The following is a 26,972-nucleotide window of genomic DNA, read 5'->3' on the forward strand; positions in this document are numbered from 1 at the left end:
GAATCGTCAGTCTTCATTGTGGTGTGTGGGTTCTATAGTTGCAGCATGTGGGATCTAGTTCCCTGACCAGGGATCAAATCCAGGCCCCCTGCATTGGGAATGTGAAGTCTTAGCTGCTGGATCATCAGGGAAATCCCACTGGAGAGGATTTGTAGGAGAAGGCAACGGCACCCATGGATGGAGGCGCCTGGTTGGCTGCAGTCCATGGGGTCACTAAGTCGGACACGACTGAGCGACTTCACTTTCACTTTTCACTTTCACACATTGGTGAAGGAAATGGCAGTCCACTCCAGTGTTCTTGCCTGGAGAATCCCAAGGACGGCGGAGCCTGGTAGGTTGCCGTCTTTGGGGTCTCACAGAGTCGGACACGATTGAAGCGACCTAGCAGCAGCAGCAGCCTGTAGCTAGTAGGGAAAGGGGTCAGGATTCTGGCTCTGGGCAGTGATTCTCAACCTTGACTGCACAGTGGATTCGCCTAAAGACCTTTTTAAACTCTCATGCCTGGGTCTCAGCTGCAATGCCCCCATGTCATGCCCAGCCCCAATTCCAGATTCTAATTTAATTGGTCAGGGAATTAAATATATGTATATTCTTTGGGCAGTTCTAGTGAGTGGCCATGGTTGGGCCTCCAGTCCCTTAGCATCCTCCTATGTAGCCCACAGGAAGCTCTTGAACAGACAGTGTATCTTGGTTCCTGTGGTCTTCCCCACTGGGCACCAACTGGTTAAAGTCGGTGGAAGAACAAGTCTTGTGAATGAAATAATGACAGCACATGGGCATCAGCCAGCCAAAAGGTTTTAGGCAAGTGCCTTAGGACTTAGTTTATTCATCTGCAAAGCAAAGGGTTTGACTTGAATAACTTCCTGCTTCCTTCCAGTCCTATGAGTCTATGAATGAAATCAATATATTAAACACTTGATTATCCATGAGTGAATGATCCACAGAAAGTGTTTAATCTGAGGACTAGCTTCCTTCAGTCAGCCTCCTTATCAATTGGTGTACGCCCAGGAATGCACATCAATTTGATTTTTGGCCTAAGCAGAACATAATGAGGAAGGAAAGAATCATGTGTGTTTGCATGTGTGTACATGTGAAAATCATTCAAAAGATAAATTAAATGATTTGGAGGTATTATCTGCTGTTTTGGATTATCCACATCACTGCCCCCTCCAAGAGCGTTGATAATTGAAAGTTGCCTGTAGACTGATTGCTGACAGCTGAAGGATCCATGTTGCCAAGGAAGCTATGGCGAGAAGCCAAGCAGCGACTTGATTAATTATCCTTTTATTTGTGTTGTCCCAGTTCTCCGTCCTCTTCCCTCACCAGGATGGTATCTAGTTTCAGGAGCCTCTAAGAGAACAGTAACCCCCTCCAAATGAAAAGCCCCTCTTTCCTGAGGCAGAAAGTTCTATAGAGAGATTTCTCATCCTTCCTCAGGTCCTTTGCTCACTGCCCTGCTTCTGACTCAACCTAAGACCATCGTTAAATCAGGGAGGCTGGGCCCAGTCATACTGGCTTTCCACATGGAAGCTTTCAGCAAAATGCTCTCTGTTCTTCAATCTGATGCATGCAAGGTTGCCCAAAATAGTACAACAAAGGTTTCCAAGATAAGAACAACTGCCGTGGCTGAGAGGCTAAACCTTATCTCCAGTGGTTTTATGCTGACTGGGCTTAAAGGAGTGATGATCCTCAGTGTTTCAGTTTGGAGTGGCATCTAGAGTTCTGACGGTCTTTTCTAAAACCAGTTTTAAACAGCTGACTTTCACAAGGGCATTAAATAGGCATTGATGGCAGGAAGGTGTAGTTTCTGGTCTATAACACCTACAGGAATGGCCTGGCAACAGAGAAGAGCCCACATGCGTTTCTCCTTGGCTGGGGATAACATCAGGCCAATGGGTACTTTGTACCATGGCAATTTGTGGATTCCTAAGACTTTCCCTGACAATGACTCAGTCAGTGGCCTCAGCACAGAGTCCCCACCAGTGAGAGGCTACATTCTAATTTCTACAAGGTGTGACTGCCAGGGGCCAGTCCTGTGCTGGTCTGCAGGGGCTTTCCAGTGCTAGCCCTCTTGGGCTGGCCTCGGATGGGTCACCTTAACTCTGGGACACAAGCCCTGGGAAGAGGGAGGTTCTACTCAGCACCAGAGCCTTTCCTGGCTGATGGCTTGCCGTGTGATGGAGTCAGGTATCTGCGCCATCTGAGGCTCAGTGGTGGTAATTATTCCACTGAGGACCAGTCTGATTTTGCAGAGATTTCAAACAGATCTTTTAAGAGTAAGGTCCTATCCTGGGGGCAGCTGGAGGGGGACAGATTTCCTCTTAGAATGTGGGCTTTGAAGTGGACTCTGCCAGCTCTCTTGCTCTGAGCGTTTCATGAACACAGTTGTAAATCGATTTGTGAACTTGTCCTAATGGGCTGGAAAACACAGCTTTCCTGTGTGGGGTGGCTCAGTGAAGCATCTATTTTAAAACCCATGGAGGCTGACACAAAGCTCCCCTCCAATGAGATCATTTCAGACAATCCTTGAGGTCAGTAAAAAAGAGTTGAGTCTGTTTCTGTTAGTAAAATAGACAAGTTCTCAGATACTTGGACACTGATTTAGGCATAGATTTGTGCTTAAACCACATAAACAGATTACTCTGGTATCTAAGCCATATAGATAACTTGATTTCACTATCTATACTTGTCTATAGATGTAATTTATTAGCTTGTCTTAATGCCTTTCTTCCAAAGAATAATTTATTTAGCTTTTAGAAAACACATTGATTTTTAAATAATAATATAGTTTTATAAAATAACTTTAGCTTAGTCTAAAATTGTTTGCTTCTTTGCACATTTCATAGATTTACTGGGGTAAATTGATGTTCTTTTTATCTGTTCACTAAATTACTTTATGACTTTACCTATTGCCCTAAGAATACTTGCTGAAAATATGGAGGCCTATTACATTTTTCTAGCCATCAAAGGAATGTAAACTAAAACTTGAAGATAATGATTTTCCCCCATCAAAGAGTCATAGCAGCAAAGGAACTAATATTGCCACATATTGCCAGTGTGACATCTAGGAATGCATCCTGACACAGATTTACTTTTAAATAGGAGGAAAAGTTTTAGGTACAAAACTTAGCACTACTCTAAAAAAGGTTAAAAATAATCTAAGTATTTGAATTAAAGGGGAATAATGGAATGACTGGCTGTAAATAGCTGTGAAAAGAAGAGAAACGAAAAGCAAAGGCGAAAAGGAAAGATATAAGTATCTGAATGCAGAGTTCCAAAGAATAGCAAGGAGAGATAAGAAAGCCTTCCTCAGCCATCAGTGCAAAGAAATAGAGGAAAACAACAGAATGGGAAAGACTAGAGATCTCTTCAAGAAAGTTAGAGATACCAAGGGAACATTTCATGCAAAGATGGGCTCGATAAAGGACAGAAATGGTATGGACCTAACAGAAGCAGAAGATATTAAGAAGAGATGGCAAGAATACACAGAACTGTACAAAAAGATCTTCATGACCAAGATAATCACGATGGTGTGATCACTCATCTAGAGCCAGACATCTTGGAATGTGAAGTCAAGTGGGCCTTAGAAAGCATCATTATGAAAGCTAGTGGAGGTGATGGAATTCCAGTTGAACCATTTCAAATCCTGAGAGATGACGCTGTGAAAGTGCTGCACTCAATATGCGAGCAAATTTGGAAAACTCAGCAGTGGACAAAGGACTGGAAAAGGTCAGTTTTCATTCCAATCCCAAAGAAAGGCAATGCTAAAGAATGCTCACGCTACCATGCAATTGCACTCATCTCAAATGCTAGTAAAGGAATGGTCAAAATTCTCCAAGCCAGGCTTCAGCAATACGTGAACCGTGAACTTCCAGATGTTCAAGCTGGTTTTAGAAAAGGCAGAGGAACCAGAGATCAAATTGCCAACATCCGCTGGATCATGGAAAAGCAAGAGAGTTCCAGAAAAACATCTCTTTCTGCTTTATTGACTATGCCAAAGCCTTTGACTGTGTGGATCACAATAAACTGTGGACAATTCTTCAAGAGATGGGAATACCAGACCACCTGACCTGCCTCTTGAGAAACCTGTATGCAAGTCAGGAAGCAACAGTTAGAACTGGATTTGGAACAACAGCCTAGTTCCAAATAGTAAAAGGAGTATGTCAAGGCTGTATATTATCACCCAGCTTATTTAACTTATATGCAGAGTACATAATGAGAAATGCTGGGCTAGAAGAAGCACAAGCTGGAATCAAGATTGCCGGGAGAAATATCAATAACCTCAGATATGCAGATGACACCACCCTTATGGCAGAAAGTGAAGAGAAACTAAAAAGCCTCTTGCTGAAAGTGAAAGAGGAGAGTTAAAAGTTGGCTTAAAGCTCAACATTCAGAAAACGAAGATCATGGCATCTGGTCCCATCACTTCATGGGAAATAGATGGGAAACAGTGAAAACAGTGTCAGACTTTATTTTTTTTTGGGCTTCAAAATCACTGCAGATGGTGATTGCAGCCATGAAATTAAAAGAGGCTTACTCCTTGGAAGGAAAGTTATGACCAACCTAGAGAGCATATTAAAAAGCAGAGACATTACTTTGCCAACAAAGGTCCATCTAGTCAAGGCTATGGTTTTTCCAGTGATCATGTATGGATGTAAGAGTTGGACTGTGAAGAAAGCTGAATGCCGAAGGATTGATGCTTTTGAACTGTGGTGTTGGAGAAGACTCTTGAGAGTCCCTTGGACTGCAAGGAGATCCAACCAGTCCATTCTAAAGGAGATCAGTCCTGGGTGTTCTTTGGAAGGAATGATGCTAAAGCTGAAACTCCAGTACTTTGGCCACCTCATGCGAAGAGTTGACTTATTGGAAAAGACTCTGATGCTGGGAGAGATTGGGGGCAGGAGGAGAAGGGAACGACAGAGGGTGAGATGGGTGGATGGCATCACTGACTTGATGGACGTGAGTCTGAGTGAACTCCGGGAGTTGGTGATGGACAGGGAGGCCTGGCGTGCTGTGATTCATGGGGTCGCAAAGAGTCAGACATGACTGAGCAACTGAACTGAACTGAACTCATATTGCATGATAAATTCACATTTGTGACTTAGATGCAAGGTCACTGACCTTTATAGTTGTAGAACCAGCAACCTTTGGAGAGAAGGGACTGGGAAGTGGTGCAGCTGCCTCTGGAGCCTGCTCTTGGGATCTCACCTGGGTCTCCCAAGCTCTTCCCTGAGCTTGGTACTCGGTGTTTATCCCAGATGGCCCCTGGTTCATGTTGATCAGACAAGTCCAAGGTTGGTGGGAAGCAACATATAGCAAGTATCTACTGTAATTCAAGGTAACACATAATAAAAATAAAATGCTGTATAAATCTTTCATGATTAGATACATACAGGTCAGGAGCCAGGGCAGGATGTGAGATAAAGACATAGAACATTCCTCAACATTCTTTCTGACAATACAAAATCACTTTACATCAAATACACTTAAAATAATCAGTGCACTCAATGTTATTTGGTATTGCTAACGAGAGCTGAAATTGAATCTTAATGTGGTTCATGAGTATATTCAGCAGTTTCTTAAAATGCTTCATATAATCACAGTGCTTTATTGTTGAAATTACCAGGTTTTGTGATACAAATATATCAGATTCATGATTAAAACACTGTTGTCTATTAATGCCACCTCAGCATTTTCCCAAGTAGACTCTTAAAATACTACACGCTTTCAAAGATGAATGAACTCATCTTTTAGGAGAGATCCCTCCCTATACATGCTTTATTATTAATATGACCAAAGAATAAAGTACTAGGAGAATGAGTGATAATGAGGCCTAAGAGCACAAAATTAAAAATAGCTATCACCTTGCCCCAACAGTGAAATAGTTCCTCCAGACTACTCACCTCTTCCATGGTTTGACCATGGTATTAATCCTAAGGCTCCTCAAACAATGTGATCAGAGTTATCATAGAAAAAATATGAATCTGTAAGGAAAGAAAGTTTTTTTAACCGAAGGTTCCAGTGTGGTTGAATAGCTTATCCTATGCCCTCCTCTATGGTTTAGGGAGGGATGAGGAGTCTGGTCCCTACCTGTTCCCCACAGGGTTCTGGGGCAGGAGAGCATAACTGGCCAGGCATAGAGAAGTCGGCTGGCCGACGAGAGTGAGGCAGGAGGGACCTGGGTTTGGTGGGCAGTGGAACAGAGGGGGAATGTTCATCCAGGTGTTTCTGCCTTCCACCATCTCGCTGGTCAGATATCTAAAAAGGACTTTGGTTGGGGCTTGCTGCTCTCGGAGGGCAGCAGTGCATCTCCCCACAAGAAGCTAAGTATGGGTGCCCTGGGGCCTCCAGCCTAAAATAAAGTAGCTTTTTGGGATTCAGGCAAACCAGGCATTGTCCTTAAAGACTCCTAATATTCTCATGTTCTTGTATACCCTGTTTTACTCCCTCTGGTGTAATTTTCATGAAAATCAGTAAAATAAAATTGACTAGAGCAGAGCATCCAACCTCTTATCACCAAATATTTTTTAGTATCCCCAATCACAGAAGAAAGAAGCAATCATCAATTGGTTTTCCACTTTTGAAGTCCAGAGCACCTGATCAGCAGGCAGAACAAATATTATCCTTGATTGCTGATGATGTTCCAGCCAAATGCCATGGCTCATGACATTTTAATCAGGCATGGGGTTCTTACAGCAGGCCCATGTTGAAGACTGTTGGACCTGAGCAGGAAGGGGTATTTTTTTTTAAAAGTCTGAGTGCTACTTTCAGTGTTATGAAGACTCTTGACAAGCTGGGGCTTGTTGCATTGGTGGGGAGCAGAGAGACTGGAGCAGGCCGATGTAGCCACTGTTGGGGCCATGGTGGAGCCAGAGGGTGGGGGCTCCCACAGCACTGAGCAGGTCTGTTTCCAGGTCAGGCGGGACTCTCCAAGAGCAAGTTAGGTGCTCTGGGGACACAGAAGTTCAACAACAACAACAACATAGATCTTTTGAATGCTTTTCAAAAAGCTTTTTTAAGAAAAAGAACAAGAAGAAAGAAAGAAAGAAAAAATATATAAGGAGAGAATATATATTCAACTGTGCCCTTCAGACCACTGGTGACAGATACATGTGAAAAGAATGGAAGGACCATTTCCACAGGGGAAATCAGCCTTGCTGAGCAGATGCCACGTGCCAGGCACTCTGCTAGGTGCTTTATGGGGCTGGGTTTTTCCAATAACACAGTGTGGGCCATGCAAATCATTCTCTTCCTGTCCCCCTGGACTGATGGCCGAATGCCTGCATGAAGAAGACTGTCTTCTGAACAACAGCTATAGCAATAGCAGCTATAGCAGCATGGACAGAAACAGGTCATGTTTACTGAGAGCCTGATCAGGATCAGGCACAGGATTAGCATTTTACATGGATCGATAAGTTTAGCCTTGAGGAAATCCCAGTTACAGAGGCACTATTATGATCATCCCCATTTTACAGCTGGAAAAACTGAGGCTCAGTGGCCACTCTTGCGGTCTACAGTGGTCTTGCCCTAGACCACGAAGAGAGAGAGAAGGGTGTCTGGGGCCCAAATTCCAAGTCTGTCTGGCATCAGAACACTTGCTTATAAAAATTACACTGGATGATGTGTGGCCAGTCGCTCAATCATGTCAAACTCTTTGCTACTCCATGGACTGTAGCCTGCCAGGCTCATATGTTCGTGGGGTTTCCCAGGCAAGAATACTGGAGTGGGTTGCCATTTCCTCCCCAAGGGGATCTTCCCGACCCAGGGATCAAACCTGAGTCTCCTGCATCTCCAGCATTGGCAGTGGATTCTTTACCACGGAGCCACCTGGGAATCCCTACAGTGGATGATAGGAGGGGATTAAAATGAAGAACTATTTCACTGAAATTTCCACAGAACACAGAGAGCAAAAAAGGCAATGTCAGCAGTCATGAAAGGGGAGGCAAACTTAACACAGAGCTTCAGGGAGCAACTTGTGGACTGAGCCGGCCCTGTAGCTCCCAGCTTCCTACACGCCAGCCATGCACCACAGCTGCCATGAAGGCAGAAGAGAAGGACGATTGTACAACTGACTTGGCAACCTAGAGAGGCAACTCCCGTTCTCCCCAACAGTCCCTCCCCCACCCCAAAGTCCGGAAAACATTTGGGGGGATTCTAGGGATCTGAGGGGAAGACTGGGCCCCTGCTGAGCAAGTGATACCGTGTCTGGAGAAATAGGAGGTTTAGACTGTTGATTGGACACCATTTTTACTCCCAAACTGGTGGGTCTGGGATGTAAGTTCTACATTTGCAGTGTGTGAATAGTCTGGATGATGGATCTTGTATCTTTTTCACACCTCTGTAGGTATTTTGTGAGTTGGAGTTCAAACTTCTTTTGTGCAAAGGCTTCCTCTTCTTTGTACAGGATTTTGCAAAGTGTTGCATGAAGTTCAGAGTTTTGTCTGTTTTCCATGATGATGGCAAACATGACTAGGAGACAGTGATCTTCTTCACAAAGTTCTTTAATTCCGGATGACCCTCTCCTCAACAAATCCTTGATATAGTTTTCCTAGAAATGAGGGAGGTGTTCCACTGCTTTTTAAAAATAATTGGGTTGAGTGTGTTCACAGTGTGTTAGTTCCTTTGTCTAATACTGACACATCTTAGATTTAGATGTGAGCCCTATCTAGACCATTATTTGCCATTTGACTGCACGGCCATCAAGCAGATTACTTTATGATCTGATTGGATTGTTATAGACTTAACCTAAGTCACAAGGAGACCACAAGATGATGGCTCTCAACAGGCTCTCATGTCACTGCTCTAGGACTTAAAGTGGATCCCTGTTGCCCTTTGGATTCACTGGAGACTCTGGTCCACATTCTCCCTCCTGCAGGCTCCCTGCTGTGTGTGCTGTATTTCAGGGCTCAGCCTGTCTCTGCTCAGGGGCTTCTGCCCCACGGTGAGCTCTCAGGAGAACGTGCCTCCCTCCCCACAGCCAGCATGCTGTGGTAACTAAATGAAGACATGCTCAATCAATTTATAATTAACACACCATTCAAAGGCCTGACAAGCATCATGCATTCTGAAAACCAAAGACAGGATTGGGAAGGACCATTTTCAAGAATGAAAAAAATAAATAAAGAGCTTTGAATAAAGACTGTTTGCACTTGTCAGCATTTCTACCTGAAATAATAATAATAATTAAAAAACAGAGAACAGAAGCAGCCTCTTGAAAAACAGCCTGTTCAAAACCATGGAGCAATATTAAAATACACACCAGCACAGACGTTCCATCACTTTAAAAATGTTTCGAATCCCTGATGCCAAGCAGGATGTGGGAGGTTTCTTGCAGCCAGCACCAAGTGTTGGGAAAACATGAAAAAAAACAAAAAACACATCCTCCATGTTGACTCAGCCAAAATAAACATTTCATTACTTCTATTATAAAGATGATTTCTTGATTGTTAATAGATGAAATTCCAGGTAACTAGCTTTCCAGGTTGTACAGTGTAGGCAATTTTCAGAGATGCAGCATAATAGCATGGATGACAAAGTATTGGATTTGATTGGCTGGAGGGAGATTGAAGGAGAAAGACAGCACTGTGAGTTAGTGTGAGAGGCCCTAGCAGGGAATTTGATGGATGATTGAATTCAAAGACTAGTGTGCCATGTATTAGGTGCTTATTAACACCCAGGAACTTAAACTAATTGTTAAAAATGTGAGGAAACTACTAGAAATGGAACATGCTAGAAATCTCAGTCTGGTTTGTAGAATTTTTAAGACAGAAAGAAAGGGAGAAAGGAAGGAGAGAGGGAAGGAAGAAGAGAAGGGGGGAAAAACAATGATTTAAGTGGCTTTATAATCCCCCCCCCCCCGTTCTCATGAGTAGCAATCATCCAGATATTCTTCGGGGCTTTTCTTCATATTTTGTCTTATTTCCTTCTCATCACAACCTTGAGGGAACCACAGTGAGGAAATATACACACAGAGGTAATACAACTTGCCATGGTTTCTTACAAACAGATTGAAAGGTGGGGACCATAGCCAGTCTCTCCAAGGAGCAAAGCTGAGATGGCCTGTTCTGTGTCATGGAATGAACCCTCCTGCTGCTTACCTGGGGTCCCTCTGTCTTCATGTGGCTGTTCAGGTCACATATGGAATGTCATAGAGAAAGTCTTCTGAGGGCAGGGCCATGGACTTAATGATGTCCACAGATCCTGGCCACCTGATGGTTTCCTTGTGATTCTAAAAGTGCACGGTGGGCCTTTGTGGAAAGAGTCCCACCTGCAGGAAGCTGGGATTGGGCTTTGTTTCTTATTGACCCAGTTGCACATGTTGAAAAAGGGCATAAAGGGAAGAAACTGATGGTCTGTTTTCTTACAAAGAACTTATTGCTTGTCAACTGGCAGCCCTCACCTGAACGATCTCCCTGGTGGCTCAGACGGTAAAGCATCTGCCTACAATGCGGGAGACCTGGATTTGATCCCTGGGTTGGGAAGATCCCCTGGAGAAGGAAATGGCAACCCACTCCAGTACTCTTGCCTGGAAAATCCCATGGACAGAGGAGCCTGGCAGGCTACAGTCCATGGGGTCGCAAAAGTCAGACACGACTGAGCGACTTCACTTTCACTTTCACCTGAACTACTTCACGTGAAATCCAGTTGACAGATTGAGAATTTAGGTGACTTCTTCTAAGAGTCTGCACCAGGGGCTGCTCATCATCTAATTTTCTGGACTCACAACTCAGTTGATATCTATACTCCTCAATCCCTTATGGTAGGTGGGAGATGGAGGCTCTTTGAAGGTATGGGGGTGGCTGGGAGGGGTCTTTGGAATGGCTTTCTCTCTCCAATGCTCAGATCATCCCCTGGAGAAAGCCTGCTGCCATTTTGACTCTACGATCATTTAATGTGATGAAGAGTTGCCGTAGCAACATGATTCCTGCATCAGGTTGACATAAATTCATGCTTGCCTAGTTTGAAAACAAAAATTGAACATTCAGTCTCCACCAGAGAATTTATACATAAGAACAGATAGTAGCTACTGACTTTATTATTTAAAAAAAAAATTAGTGTTGGTTTGAACATATACAGAAGTAGAGGTGAGTGTAATGAAGCTTTCCATGTCTATTGCCATCTTTAATAGCCATTAACATATGGCCAATCTTGTTTCCTTTCTATCCTCCTTCCTTCTCCAGCCGTAACCCACTGTCTTATTTTTTAAGCAAATCCCAGCTATCATATCATTTCATCCACTAACACCTCAGTTTGAATCTCTAAGAGGCAAGGACCCTTTTTTTTTTTTTTGACCACACCGTGAGACATGCTAGATCTTAGCTCCTTGACTAGGAGTTGAACCAGACCCACCTGCAGTGGAAGCGAGGATTCTTAACAGTGGGACCACCAGGATTCTCACATGAATAATAATAAGTAAATAATTCTCACATGAATAATAAGTAAAAGATAAAAATGAAACTTAGAACACAAATTCTGCCTTTCTCCCAAATCAAACGGTTTAAATTGCATCTATTCCCTTTTATTAACATCTCTACTTCAGCCACTGTTTTTATTTTGGCTTAAAATATAATAGCACTATGTAGCAGGCAATGTTCCAAGTCCTTTACATGAATTATCTCGTTTAATCCTCACAGGAACCCTGTGAGGTAGATATTAATAATATCCCACTTTGAAGATGAGGAAAAAGAGGCACAGAGTAGTTAGTAACTTGGCTAATATCAAACACTTGGAATATGTAAATAAGCAAATACTCACTTTTAATTCAAAGAATGCATATTTAGCTTACAGTTTGTAGCTTTTCCAGTGCCTGCTTTCCTGTGCTTTGCACTCCCATATCTTCTATTAAGACTTGACATTAAAACCTTATTGAGTATTGGGATTAACATATACACACCACTGTATATGAAGTAGATGGCTGGTAAGGACCTACAGTATAGCACAGGCAACTCTACTCTGTATTCTATAATGGCCTACATGGGAAAAGAACCTAAAAAAGAGTGGATTATATATATATATATATATATATATATATATATATATATATATGTAACTGATACTGGACATGAATTTGAGCACACTCCGGTGGGCTCTAGTCCATCTAGCCGCAAAGAATCAGACAAGACTGAATGTGTGTGCATGCATGCACGCGCACGCGTGCGCACACACACACACACACGCACACACACACACACACACCAGGAGATAGTAGAGGATAGAGGAGCCTGGCATACTACAGGGCGTGTGGTCGCAAAGGGTTGGACTCAACATAGCCACTGAACAACAACAATGCTGATTCACTTTGCTGTATACCTGAAGCTGATACAACAATGAAAATCAACTATACTCCAGTTAAAAAAAAAAGAAAAGAACTTAGCAGAAACAGATTGCTGTGAGTTTAGACTCATCCTGAAGATGACTACCTATCTTTATCCCCACGAAGTATATTTTCAACTGTGCCATATATTCTGTTGACTCCTGAGCAGTATCCTTCAGTGGAGACTCTTGGAAGGTTTGATCCCTGAGAAGCAGAGCAGTGAGGCAGGCACCATGCTGGGTGCTGTCACTCAGCCACTTATTGGGTGTGCTTCAGAGGGCCAGGGCGAGTTGCTGACCTCAGCTCCTGGAACGTCAAAACCATCCCACCTTGTATTCCCACCATCCCCTTACTACTATTCTGTTTTCTCAGAGACCTCTTGAGGCCAGTAACTAATCTGCCATAAGGTGATTTGGCTATTTGTTCTTTTTCTGAGTACCAAAGCTTGCACATAGTTAAGTACTCAGTAAATAATTTTTTTCAGGTATTATGATTCTCTGAGTTCTTTTAATATTTCCCTCAAATCAAGCAAATAGTGACATATCTGGCAGTAACTGAAATTCAGAATAAATACAATTAGCCACATAATTCAGAGAAAATACAGATTTTTAAACCAAAGGGAAAGATGTTCCTATCTGATTTTCCACTATGTCTGCCCACATTGACATTATTCAATACACAGTTTTCCAGTGCCTTTGTAGACATAGTCTTTGAAGTATCTTGGGGAAAAACTAGCAGTATGTTATCTGAAGTTTAACATTTACTATTTTAAGGTTTAAGATTCTCAAGTTGAATTGCCACTACTAATAGTTGTTTTAGGTTTCTAAGAAACAGGCAGGTATACAGAACAAGAACTGAAAAGGTACAATTAAAATCAGTAGTAACAGAATGTACAGGCATGTCCAAATTATCCCCAAATACTTTCCTCACGCTTAATAATTCAGTGAAACGACCATCCAAACTTTCTGAGACTGTTCTGGTTTTAAATATTTGCCCTATTCCTCTCATGTGCTTCTACCAGATCAGATGCCAGGCTTTGGTTTAAAAAATGTAATTCTGTATACAGTGGACTAATACCAATACTAAAGTTGTGCATTGATTTGGCACTTCCCTTTCTCACGCAAGCTTGTGCTTCTGTCTGTATTTTATTCCAGGTGACAGCAAATCCTGAAAGTGTCTTATGTGATGTTGCTGGGATTATACTGAAAATGATTTTTCTTTAAATGCAGTTGTGTAGCTTATATAGTTCAAGCTGTTTCCAAGAAGTAGAAATAATCCTAGGCAAGCAATTGTGTGAAAAATAAGAAGTCTGGTAATTTGCTCTACTCTTTCTGCTTAGTATAAAACCAGGATGCAATTTAACATTTAGTATATATGATACCCATCACTTAGTTTCTGCATCTTTGTCAAGAAAGATCCTATAAATGATATTCTTTTTAAATTTATTTTTTCAATTTATTTTGTATTGATTTCTGCTGTACAACAAAGTGATTTCAGTTATACCCATATGTATTTTTTTCTAATGTTCTTTTCCATTATGGTTTATCGTAGGATACTGGATATAGTTCTCTATGCTATACAGTAGGACTTTGTTGTTTATCCATTCCATATATAATAGCTTACACCTGCTAACCCAACTTCCCACTCCATCCTTCCCGAGCCCCCTAATCCCTGGCAACCACAAGTCTGTTCTCTGTGTTTGGGAGTCTATTTTTTTTCATAGATATGTTCATTTGTGTCATATTTTAGATTCTGCATATAAGCGCTATCATATGGCATTTGTCTTTCTCTTTCTGACTTACTTCACTTAGTATGATAATCTCTAGTTGCATCTGTGTTGCTGCAAATGGCATAATTTCATTCTTTTTAATGACTGAATAGTATTCCATTGTATATATTGAATATAAACCACATCTTCTTTATCCATTCATCTGTTGATGGACATTTAGGCTGCTTCCATTTTTGTGGCTATTGTGAGTAGTGCTGCTGTGAACATAGGGGGTGCATGTATCTCTTTGAATTGTAGTTTTCTCTGTATATATACCCAGGAGTTGGATTGCAGGATCATACGGCAATTCTATTTTTAGTTTTTTCCATATTGGCTGCACCAATTTACATTCCCTCCAGCAGCTTAGGAGGATTCCCTTTTCTCCATATTCTTTCAGCATTTGTTATTTGTAAACTTTTTGATGATGGCTATTCTGACTGCTGTGAGATGGTACCTCACTGTAGTTTTGATTGGCATGTAAATGGTATTCTTGATACTGAGTGGTGTGTGTGTGTGTACACAACTCATTATTAAAGGATCTGAAATTCCAGCCCAGAGTGACTTCTTTGCTTAATTTGATGTGACTCACTTTGACCTGTCAAAAATGGGATAATATATGCGTCTTCATACATTATCATGCTTAGGAAGTAACAGACATGTATCTAGGCAGTGACTCAGCGTTCAACAAATATTTATTTGTTATATATTTACTTTTCTGCCTCAAAAATAGTCATTATGCCAGATTCCAGCATCTTTTACTTCCTAACCTCACACCCCTCAGTTTACTCTGGAGTTCTTTTTTAACTCAAGGACAATAACCAGCCAACACAAGATTTGGATACTGAGTTTACAAGAAAAGTTGGGAGCTGCAGAAGACACAGTGTCAGTCTCGTGTGAGAAGGAGGGGAAGCTTGTCTGCTGCACCCTCACAGACCCTGCATGATGCATTGCTGCCAAAGAGTTTGAGGACAGAACGCTTGAACTTGAGAACCACACTCCTCCTGGACCCTGCGCCCAGTGTGCTCTCCTGAGCCCTTCTCACACTGGAAAGGCCCTGGCCTCCGATGCAGAGTGGTAGTCTTCCCACCAGGCCCAACCTCTCACTGGCCTTGCTCCCAGACGTCTTCCCTCCTAGGCGTGAGCTGGCAGGGATGTTGGCCATACGTCCTTATTGCCAAATGCCAACTTAAACAAAATTGTTAATTGTGCTTTCTTTTGAAGCAGAGTTGTAGTGTGTCAGTTTCAGAGCTCAAAGAAGCAGCGTTTATATTTGTGTTTAACCAAAGCTCCCAGTGCCGCAGCAAGTCACTGACACAAACACTGGCTTCACTTTCCAGTCTGCAGAGTTCAACCTTCAGGCCTTTTTCAGAGATGGTGAGAGAGTGGATGGAAAAGTCGACTAAACCAAAAGTCAGAAAACATCGTCTTCATCTAACAGGGAAAAAGGCTTTTGTTACTGTTGCCATGAGAGCTCAGGAGAAGTGTGGAGCATGGTCTCAATTTACCTAAGAAATGATGCCTAAAACTTTATATCTGTTTTTATTATTGTAAAAGTAAGGCCATACTGAAATCAGTAAGGCCATTCCTTCTAGTATCATTTATTTTAAATGCAATCACAATTCTATGAACAATAAACAGCAAATCCTAAGGTGGCCTGTTGGAAGAAACCAGACTTTGAGAAGTAAATAACTCAAGAGATACCAACTTATTCTAAATAAAATGTAGCCCCAAGATAGTTAAGTGGGTCATCTATAAGAAATAGCTAAACTTACTGAAACATTCTATGTTGCAGGTATTTGTGCCAAGGCTATGACATGGATTACCTGGTTGAATCTTCATAAGAAGTAAGAAAAGCACTAATGTTGTATCCAATATTTAAAGAAGAAACTGAGGCTTGGAGGTATGGCCTTGTCCACTATGAAATAGTAAAGCCTGCCAGGACTCAGCTTTCCCCTCCCACTCTGATGCCCAAGCTCTCACCTGCCATGTCACATCATCTCTGTTCTAGGCTATGGGTTCCTGTCTCCCTCAACACCCACCCTAATCAGGCCATCTGAATCAGCGAGAGTGATTTCTTTGTTCATAGGTATTAGAACTTCATACTTTGGCTCCTAGTGTTCTAGAATAAGCAAAGAAACTGGCGGGAGTGAAATGTGTTTACTGTAATCCATTTTCACAATTCTTAAAACTCCTTGAGACATTTTATAATAAACATCTTATGCTAAATGAGGGAACTAACTATAATTCTGCACATACTTTGTTTTAGGATTGGAAAATGTGTTCAATTTAGTTAAAAAGTGATGTTCTACAGAGTGAATGCTATTTTCCTATACATGAAAACTGTAACTCTACTTTTTACAGGAAATTTCCCTGACCTAAGAGGGTTAAGATTATAGGGATGACCATATAGGACGCTCTAGAACACCTGGAAATCATACTTTCATCATGCTTCCAAGTCAGGTATCGCCCAGGTATCCATCTATAGACTGGACATCTCCAAGTTCATGTCTCCTGGACACCTCAAACTTTTGTGCCTGAGATCAGACAAGACATCTTCCTCCTCAAACCTGCTCTTTCTCCGGAGTTACCCTCGATCAACAGCTCTACCATCCATCCAGTCCCCCAAATGGAAAACTGGGGTCTTCCTTTCCCCTCTGCTCTCCCTCACTCCCCATATCCAATTGATGGCCAGGCTTTGTTTCTTCTTCCTCTGGAGCCTCATCCCTTCTCTCCATCCTTCTCAGCTCAGCATTCCTTATTACTCACCTGGATCAATGTGACATTTTTCCTCAACACCTACATTAGGTATCTTCCCTGGGCCTTCCTCCCTGTGCCCCTCTGTCTGGGCTCAGGTAAGCTCATTCTCTGCTTGTGCCCCCCTCTATCATGGCACTCATCCTGTCTGCTAATTGCATGTTTTCTTTTGTATCTTGCCCCAGTGAACTGTAAGCTTCTTGAGGGTGGGGACTGCATCTGTTTATGAATAGTCAGCTCCGAACAGAGCTGACACATGGTCATTACTCATTAAACTGTTGAGAAAGTGGAGGAGACTTTGCAGGTGTCCTTTCTTCAGTGTTTCTAGGGGAATGGTGTCAGGATTGCTGTGTGATCACACAGCTTATCCACTTGGGGCTTGTGAAAGGCATGCCAGGAGTTATATTTCCTTTTCATTTGTATCTCTTTTGTGATAATGAAAAAGAACACAGCAAAATCAACAGCATTTAGGACAATCAATATTATAGGCCAGAAATAAGAACTTGTTAATTACAATAGATAGGTCAAACAGGCTCAAACCTAGGGATTCGATCTTCAGGCTTCATGCACTAACATATCTGATTTTTACATTACTGAAAATTGCAGTATATTACCTGGCTGTGGCAGCTATTCAAAAATTAATAACAGTAAAAATAATGATAATATTTATCACTATTAAATGATTCTTACGTGCTCCCTATTCTGAGTGTTAGGTTCATATGTCATTTAACCCTCACAACAATTCTATAAAGTTGATATTAATATCCCATTTTACAGTTGAGGGCACAGTTGAGGGACATGCTTAAGGTCACCTGCAGGTCAGTGGTGGCACTAGATATAGACCTGGCTATCTAATCTCAGAGGCCACATTTGTTAGTCACTGCTGCCTGACCCAGTGCACACAGGATTCCATGGTTCTGCTCAGCCAAACACTCAGCCATGAGTGACAGCTGCTGAAATACAATTTGTAAGCATGTAGAAAAACACAGACTGTTTCTGACATCCTTTCTGATAGTCATAACTTATCCAAATTCAGGCAAATAATCAAATATCACAGATGCTAACTTGTTTAACATTGTCTTTTCTTAGCTATATATAAAGGTAGGCTTCATTAAAAGGGCATTACTTCTCCAAAAAAATTCATTCTCTTCCTCCCTAGAATTATTTTTCTGGAGGTTATTTGTTGATATTACTTGGTTTGGGTAGGAACTGAGACTTTTTTCTTTAGAATGGGTGGAAAATAAGCTAGTTACACAGATCTTTGCATCTTCTTTTGTCATTTACTTACTGCTACCCATACCTTTTGAACAGTCTTCTGCCCTTGTTGGCTTGGTTTTTACTTGTAGACTGGGAAGGTAACATGGGGCCCAAATTGTGTTGACACAAAATGGCCTGACTCTAAAAGCTATAATATCCAAAAATTGCTTCTGGAAGGCAGCTTCTGGAATTACTGACAGAAGCATCGTCTGACATGACCACCTTCAACTAAATGTTGAAGAACCCTACTGGGGTTCTTAAAAATAGCCCTGCGTGAATAGTGAATAGTAATGAGGAGAAACTTGGCCTTTAAATTTTACGTATTCTCTGATGTCTATTCCTCTATATTACTATCCATAAAAATATGATCCACTGAACCTGCTAGCATGAAATACCACAGAAATGAGAGGAAATAAGATTCTATTGCAGGTGTACCTCAGAGATATTGCAGGTTCATTTATGTACCACTGTAACAGAGCAAATAATGTGATCCAGTGAGTCACACACATTATCATTTTCCCAGTGCATATAAAAGTTATGTTTACACTATACTATAATCTGTAAGTGTACAATAGCATTATGTTTTAAAAATGTACACACCTAGTTAAAAGTACTTTATTGCTAAAAAAATGCTAACCATCATCTGAGCCTCTAGCAGCTCATAGTAGTAAAACATCAAAAATTATGGATCACATATTATCATAACAAATATAATCATGAAAAAGTTTGAAATATTGTGAGAATTACCAAAATATGACACAGAGACATGAAGTGAGCAAAGGCTTTTGGAAAAATGGCACTTGTTACACATCCTGGGTTATAGTGTCCATGTTCACAAGGGTATAAGACCTTTCTTTCCTTTCCCAGTTATAAGTTACTTCATATCACTTAAAATATATATGTTTGAGGGTTATACCATGTGTCAGATTCTTAAGGACTTAAGGAAATGTGAAGCTTTTTTTTTTTAAATAAGGAGAATCAGTGAGCTATGACAAAATTGCTGAAATGTATTTAAAAACAGTTCCCATGAATGAGTGCATTAATCATCACTTCAGTATTAGGAACTTAAAAATGAAGAATCTGCTTTTTAAAATTACTAAGCCATCCCTGTAAGCGTCCTCAGATTGACTCATCCCTCAATTTGTCTGGTTTCTTACGGAGCATGCCTAGACTACTCTCCATAGAGAAGAAAACGTTCTAGAATAAAGAATGATGAGTAGCATCAATTAAGATTATTGAACTAAGAGATCAATAGCTCATTAAGATAACAGTAGGTTAATAGCTCTTTAATATCCTTTGGAACTGAAAAATTTTAAATATTAAGTTGGAATTGAAATATTTGGGGAAATTTTTAGTATATTGTGTATCTTTGTGGGAGAAGCTATACAAATACATGGAAACCATTTTTTTGTGACATTTCAAATATAGGACTGATGTTTTCTATGCAAATGTGGATTATATAAGGTATATGCAGTTATCAAAATTCATAACACTATAACTTGGAATCTATGCATTTCACTATCTGTAAATTATACCACAGTTTAAACAGATCTTCAAACTCTCAAGGTCATCAAAAACAAGGACAGTCTGACAACCTGTCACTGCCTAAGGAGACATGAGAATTAAATGTAATGTGATATCATGAATGGGATCTAAGAACAGAAAAAAGAAAAAATTTGAATGATATTCCAATGAAGTATGTAGTTTAGTTTATAACAATATAGTAGTTTTGGTTCATTAGTTGTGACAAAAATACCTCATTAATGCAAGATGTTAACAATAGGGGAAACTGCGACTGGGAACAGGAAAGCTCTGCCACTTTTTGACAAGCCTAAACTATTCTAAAAAATTTTAAACTTATTTTAAAAATATAAAAAGGCAGGATAAGAAGGGGTAGGGAATGGATAATATGGCAGTCACCCAAGACCCTGCTGGAATGTCAAGAAAACAAAAATAACATTGGTATACATTATTTTAAGCAGTAAGTGTAAATTACCCACAAAAAAGAAAGTGTTTTAATTTACTGGACATTAACATTGAATAGATTACCCTTCTATCATATTTACTTTCCCGTAATAAAACTGAAGATTATCATCATTACCATGATTGTTTTTTAACTGGGCTAACCCATTAAAAAGGTTGTACACATAAAAACAGCAATGGACTGAATAACCAGTATAGCTTTTATTTCTGAAGTAGCAGATTCCTCATTGTAAATTATGTAGTGCCACTATTCCGTCCTGTTTAACTCCACCAGTCAAGAGTCACACACAGTCTTTATGTGGGTAAATAGAAAAATTCATTTCATGCCTGCCAAAAACGTTTTCTTAGCAGGTGTGAGTATGTGTGTATAGAGAGATGGTGTGTGAAGAAAACTCGCTTACAATGCCATGCATGTCTCTGATAAATATGTTTTTATGCTACAATTCATTATCATTATAATAAGAGCCTGTTGATCACCCTTTTAATACCCAGTGAGCCTTCCTCATTGATTGATATCGGTGCTAACCAGCCCTCAGGGCGATGAACTGTGAAGCCGTGTCTTGTGTCACCACATCTGGGCCGGGGTGCAGAGGCGAGGACCGCTTCAGTACCCGCAGGGTGTAGCAGGTACCTTCCTTTGTGGTGTGCATCCCCATCAGGAGCACCCCTTGCAACGACAGATTTCTTTTCGCATTTAACAGTTCTGGGACAGAGACTGGTGGAGAGGCCCAGAGCCGACGTAGACCGAGACGAAGACGAGGAATACCAGAAGCAGGAAGAGGCTGGCTGCCGCGGCGGCCACAGCGAAGAGCTCCATTTGCAGCGCAGCCTCCTGCAGCCGGGACTCCGGGGCATCCGCGAGGCGCTGCGTTGCCATGGGAACGCAGCGGCGCCCCAGCGGAACCGAGCGTTTATTACCTGAGAATGGGCCGCGCGGACGCCGCCCCTCCCCCCGACCCCGGCCGATAGACGCGCATCCTCCAGGTCCCCGTCAGCCTTTCGGGGAAAGCAGAAATCAGATGCTGTGCGAAGGACCCTTTGCAAAAGCTTCAGCCTGCTGGCCGAGCCGGACGCCCCGGGTGGAGGCCCCTGCGGGATCGGCCGGCGCAGCCCTTGCTTCGTCGCCAATCCGGCTAGCCACCCAGGTCCGGGGTGCGATGCGGGGTGCAGAGAGCCTCTTTCGCTTCGCCGACGCCCTAGGACCACGCCAGAAGGAGGAACGCAGCGGGGCGCCCCGCAGATGCAGACAGAACCCCGACGTGGGCATTTTTGCAGAACTATCCCAAAGCCAAGCGGCGTTGACTACTACTACTCGCCCCTCAGGCTCTCTAAGAAGAGGGAGGGAGCGTAAAAGACACTCACCCCTCAGTCCTAGTTATTGGAACATGTTCCCAACACCCTGGCTGTCCCAGTGGCTGGAAGCTTATTGCAGGAAGGTATTGTTTGCGTAATTAATTAATAGAAACAATAACTGGGCTCCTGAAACCCACACTGCCGGGTGCCGGGCCGAGGGCTGGATGGGAGGCGTTGCGAGGTGCCGGCCCGGCCGCTTCGGGAAGCACCGGCAGCGGTACCCGCGAGGCGCATCCATACCCAGGCTCAACTTCCACGGTTTACTTAATTAGAAACGCAGAAAGCGGACGAGCTCTATTTTACACACCGCACTTTCTCCTGTTGGGTCACTGGCGAAGCCCCTGTCTGCGGAGACATCCGGGCTCCGTGCCTGGGGTTGAAAAATCAGCCTCCAGGGAGCGAAGGTCTTGTCGCTCCAGGCTATAAATATTAATAAGCTGACAGGCCGGGGCATAATTATCTCTAATTGCAACTCAACCAAAAATCCAGTCTCCTGCCACTCAGGCCCCACGAAGTCGGGAATGCTAGGTTTTGGTGTCAGGAGATTCCCTCGGCGCAAAGTCGTTCTTTGTATCCTCCGCCCAACACGTAAACCATATGCTGCGCCTCTCGGCGTGTTAAAATCACCCATGAGAGATTTGAGCTGACGGCCCTTCCCTCGCCTCATCCTCGGCCACCTAGTGCGCCCTATCTGTCTCCCTGCTACAAGGGGACTTGGCCTCTATCCCCCCGTCACCCCATCCCCGACCTCCTGCTGCTTAAGCAACAGTGTGAGAGATTGAAAGAACTGGGGGCAGCTGCTCCGGGTTTGACCCGAAGTCACCCGGCCCAGGTCCTGGGCGAGCCCTGCGGGCTGCGGAAGGGCTCGGCTCCACGGCGCCCGGGAGAGCAGCCCCAGCGTCCCGGGCGCTCGCGATCGTAGTCCCGGCCATGCGGTGCCCCGCCAGCCTGCTGCGCTCCTCCCTGTATCCCTAAGAAGCCGCACGCGCGGTGAAGCGGTGCCGGTCTGCTGAGGAGCCGCTGCTCCGTGGCTCAGCGAGCGCTCCCCAGGGTCGGAGGTTGGGGTGAGTGCGTGGACTGGTGCATGTGCGGTGCACACTCCCAGAGCGCCCCGGATGCTGAGAACTGGGGTTTCTGCGCGAAGCCCCGGAAGTCCAGCCCCTAGCTGGCTGCGCCCATTGCTCGGGCCTACAGGCGGCGGGCTCGCGGATGGCTAGGCCCTGGGAGTCGCCAGAAAAAGGCCCGGAGTGAGAGCTCCCGCTTCCCCGCCCGCGGACTTCGACGGCGCAGCCCTACACTCAGGCCCGCGCCTCCGCTGAGGGTTTCCAGGGCTGGCAGAGCCGAAAGAAGGCCTCTTCATTCCCCAGGGGCGGGAACCATCAGTCGGGGAAGGCCCTGCGGAACCCAAGCGCCCGGGGCGCGGGAGGAGGTCTACTGCGCTCCTCTCGGAAAAGCGGTGGAGGCCGCACACCCTGTCACGAGGAGGCCCGGTCCGTCGGAGGCTCGAGGAGGCCTGGCCATCTGAGCGTCGACCTAATCAGTCATTCAGGTTTCTAAGGCACCATCGAAGGCCAAGACGAGCTGCCTCGTGGTTTCTTGTCTTCTCATTGCCGCTTATTCGAATAGTTGGGTGCCAGCAAAGAGCTGCCCATGATAGGTGCTGTCCACTTCCTAGAGAGTTTATGAACATTTAAAATTATTAATGGTCATTTACTCGGTTCATTCCCACTTAAATTGCATCAAGAGGAAAGTTCAAAATGCAAAATAAGGATTTAGGTAAAACAACCGCAACAGTTAAGCTAGCACCCATTTTAATTAAAAATGTAAACCCATCGGGGAGGCCCAGTTAAAAGACGCTCACTATTCAACCGGAAGTGTCGATTAGATTAGGGTGAGCTGTGGTTGTCACCAAGTTTCGTGTCCACTACAATGATAAAAAATTTATAAGAGTTCGGATGCTTGTGCATGCTAAGTCTATTTGAAGAGTAGGCAGTTTCTCCAAGTCACTTCAGAGGCAAGATTGGGTTTTTGCTGATCAAATCAGTTTCCTGTAGCAGGAACATGGGCTCCAGAGTAGTTAATTGAGGCTCAGAGTTGGGGAGGGTCCAGTTTTGGTGGTCAGGGCACAGCATCAGTGCTAGCACCATTAACACTGTGGTTTTGCATTTTCCCCTCTCTGCTTTCACCAGCTGGCACCCAGGTCACCTGTTTGGAAGAGTGAGCCTGGGGGAGGAGGCAATGATGAGGGCCCTGAGCTGCCAGACAAAGAGAGGGGGCAGCAGTGGGCATCTGGACTGGCATGGATTTTTATTATTATTCCTGCACCCAGCCAGAGCTCTATGAAGACAGCATGCAGTTGGCCTTCTCTAAAGAGAAATTTGGCCTGAGTTCCCTGTTTAGAATCAGGCTTAGAGGTTGCAAGGAGTAACATTCATTCTGTTGAACTCTTCTTTCTGCCACGGTAGGTGGAGACAGGCAGTGGTGGCTGGTGGGCAGCTGTTAAGGGCCTCCTGTCCCTAGAGCCCAGGAAGCACCTGGAAATCTGATAGTAGCAGTATTTCTCTGATTGTCTCGAAAACTCTTTCACCTCCACCAAGAAGGGTTTCACCAGGCTTAGCTGGTTGTTGGGACATTGTTCTTTGCTAATGGAATCTTTCTTTTCTCTCACCCTTGTTCCCCTACCTGCACCTCCTCACACATCTGCCCTTTTTGTATTTTGTGTTAAACTTTGTAGCTTGCTAAAGATCAAAGTCATGTACCAACTTGTCTCTCTGAAACCCTACCCACAACTCTAAGTCCTCTCTGGCAGTACAAATCTGGAAGCAGTTTTTGAATTGTGCTAGCTCAGCCTTACCCGGTTCCTCCCGGGGTGATGCAACACTAGAGTAGGGCCCAGAACGCTGCTGGATCTGTCACCACGGGCTGAGCCACTTTGAGGTGCCAGACTGGACCCCAGGCAAGACCTCTGTGGCATGATCCTCCCTCAACCCCTGGAGCTTTGACAGGAGACACAATATAACACCTTCCTCTTTGTAGGGCTTTAGAGCCAATAATGTTCTTGCCACTTCCTTGTAACAACTCCTTGTTATTTGTATTCACAGACAAAGAGACTGAAGCCCAGACAGGTTAAGCACTTAGGCCATGGCCACATGGAGAGAATCGGGTTCTTGTGAGTCTGACCTTGGGCTCTTGCCACCAGACCTGTCACTTTGAAGTCAGCAATAGACACTGTGAACTCTAATCAGTATTTCATCCTGGAATTGGAACTGCATCTCCTCTCTGTTTGGCAAACACAATTTGGCTTCAGTATATCAGTACATCCTTGGGCTTCCCTGGTGGCTCAGCTGGTAAAGAATCCGCCTGTTGGGAAGATCCCCCTGGAGAAGGGAATGGCAACCCACTCCAGTATTCTGGCCTGGAGAATTCCATGGACTATAGAGTCCATGGGGTTGTAAAGAGTTGGATTCGGCTGAGCGACTTTCACTTTCACTTCTGTTTGGCAAACACACCATCTTAGAGGTAGAGAAACTAGCGGGCTCCTCACAAGAACCAGGGTGCAGTCCAGGCACCAGTGCCAAAGGCAAGGGGGAGCCTGGCCTTTCACAGGATGTGGCCTTCCAGTTGGAGGATGTTCCCCAAGTAAGAAGCCTCTTTTCACAAAGACAGGGGTTTTTGCCCAGGCCCTTTTCTCCTCTTCCCTCTCCTCCACACTTGCTTGACTCAGTGGACACAAGGCCCAGCAGCTGGCCTTGTTCATCAGTGAAGGCCAAGGACTGGGACTTTTTTTCTCCTCAGAAGCTGCAGGGTGTGATGTTTAATAGCATTAGACATTCAACAACCTCAGACCTTAATGTCTCCTGAGTTTTATATATCTGGGCACACCCACCATTCCCAGTCCTGAAGAGCCAATCTGATCTACACCTCTCACCTGGCTAGGTTTCAAGAAAATGAGACTGGGATCTAAAAGAACTGAATCTTTCTCTTTTTTGCTTGGATTTTCAGATTTGCTACTTAGGATTCCTCGTGTCCTCAGTCCAATGACATGAAGAATACTGGCATGAGGTAGGAAGGTGTATTGGAAGAAAGAAAATGGCAATCTTTGATGGACAGGGCTGAGGTTAATGAAGCATTTGAAGATGTTTGTAAAACTACTTATAAATGTATGAAAATTACAACTCAGCTGCTGTTCACCAAAGCAGTGAGTCAAATTACTTGGCAACTGTATTAAACACTTAACATGTACTGACTCATTTCACCTCCACAACAACCCTACAGTCATGACTATGGCTCTACCCACTTTACAGGTGAGAAAACTGAGGTACAGAGTTGTTCTGTAACAATGCTGGTAAAAGTTCAGAGTCAGGATCTGACTAAATCTTGTTCCCCTGTGAATTAATGCCAAGTCTTCAGACAGGTTTAGCTGGTTTCACCGAAGCTGTGGTCACTAATGCCAAGTGGCTTTATTTGGAAAGTTAATTCTTCACTCTGTTAGCAAGAATGCATTTAAAATTTTCTTTCTCCTCTTTCCTCCCTGCCCCTTCAGCCTTGGAGCTGAGATTCCTGTGGCTGAGCCACAGGCTGAGGAAGGTGGCAAGTGGTTGAATGCGATGATTTGCCGCTATTCATTCCTCTTGTAATCTATGTCCCAAATGACTCCGAATCCAGCTGAGCCAAAGTGTTCAAAGAAAAGACATGTTACCAGCCATCCAACATCCACGGCGCCTTGAGTCAGTGATGACAGTGCCTTTTACACAATTGCATGTATTTAGTCTACAAAACATATTCACACACAGTCTCTCATTTTAGGTATTTCCTCTTGGCACTTGGGGCCTTATCTCGAAATACGGAATGGAAGGCTGGCTCCCTTGTTAGAAAGATCTCAGGCTGGGCCAGCTGCCCCAGATAGAACCCAGTGACTCACTGTGCCCTCTTGTGCCCTTGGAAGGAGAAAAATGTAAACATGCCTGCCAGCTTCCCAATCAAAAGGAGGCAGTCTTACCCAGACACTTCTCCCCACGGTTTTCCCTTCATGACACCTTGTACTATTCACATTTCAACGCTTTTCCTCTAAATTGTTCTCATCCTCTCCCGACAAAGTTTAGAAACCCTTCCATCCATGAGCTAACCCTCAGTGTGGCACAAAGATGCTTTTCTGCCTCTTCTGTCCTAACAAATCCAAATCCTAAATTCAGCCAAGAGACTGAATTTAGGACGTCGGAGTGGATTTCTCTAGAAAGGGATGTGTGTTTTTTAAACATTTCAGACATCTTTTTTCTCTCTTGCTCTTTCTTCCCGTCTTTGGCAAGACAGAAGGTGGAATGGTCCACATGCAGGTTTCTTCCTGAGTAGAAGAGTCAAGCGAGGTTCCCCTGTGTGTATGCATTTGGCTACTGCATCTCTTCTGTTTGGACAACTAGGAGTCTGACGTCCCTCTGCCATTTTTGCAGGCCTGGGATGAGGGCAAGGTGAATGAGCTATGTGCCTTGTGCACAGAATTTCAGGAGATGCCAAAAAACTCAGTGGTCAAGATAAGTATTTTAATGC

General features: G+C 43.6%; 1 protein-coding gene across 6 annotated transcripts in view; it reads left to right on the top strand.

Annotated features, from left to right (window-relative positions):
* The window catches only part of SPAG6 (sperm associated antigen 6), a 111,131-nt gene extending 94,007 nt beyond the window's left edge, over window positions 1-17,124 (top strand). For all 6 annotated transcript variants that reach the window (XM_060397326.1, XM_004014220.6, XM_060397327.1 and 3 more), the window contains 2 exons: window positions 15,874-15,981; window positions 16,443-17,124. The gene's annotated coding sequence lies outside the window, so the exon portion shown is untranslated. The remainder of the gene's footprint in view (window positions 1-15,873; window positions 15,982-16,442) is intronic.
* Window positions 17,125-26,972: the final 9,848 nt, after the last annotated feature.

This window comes from Ovis aries, chromosome 13, assembly GCF_016772045.2.
Source record: "Ovis aries strain OAR_USU_Benz2616 breed Rambouillet chromosome 13, ARS-UI_Ramb_v3.0, whole genome shotgun sequence".
In the NCBI taxonomy this organism is placed as follows: domain Eukaryota; kingdom Metazoa; phylum Chordata; class Mammalia; order Artiodactyla; family Bovidae; genus Ovis; species Ovis aries.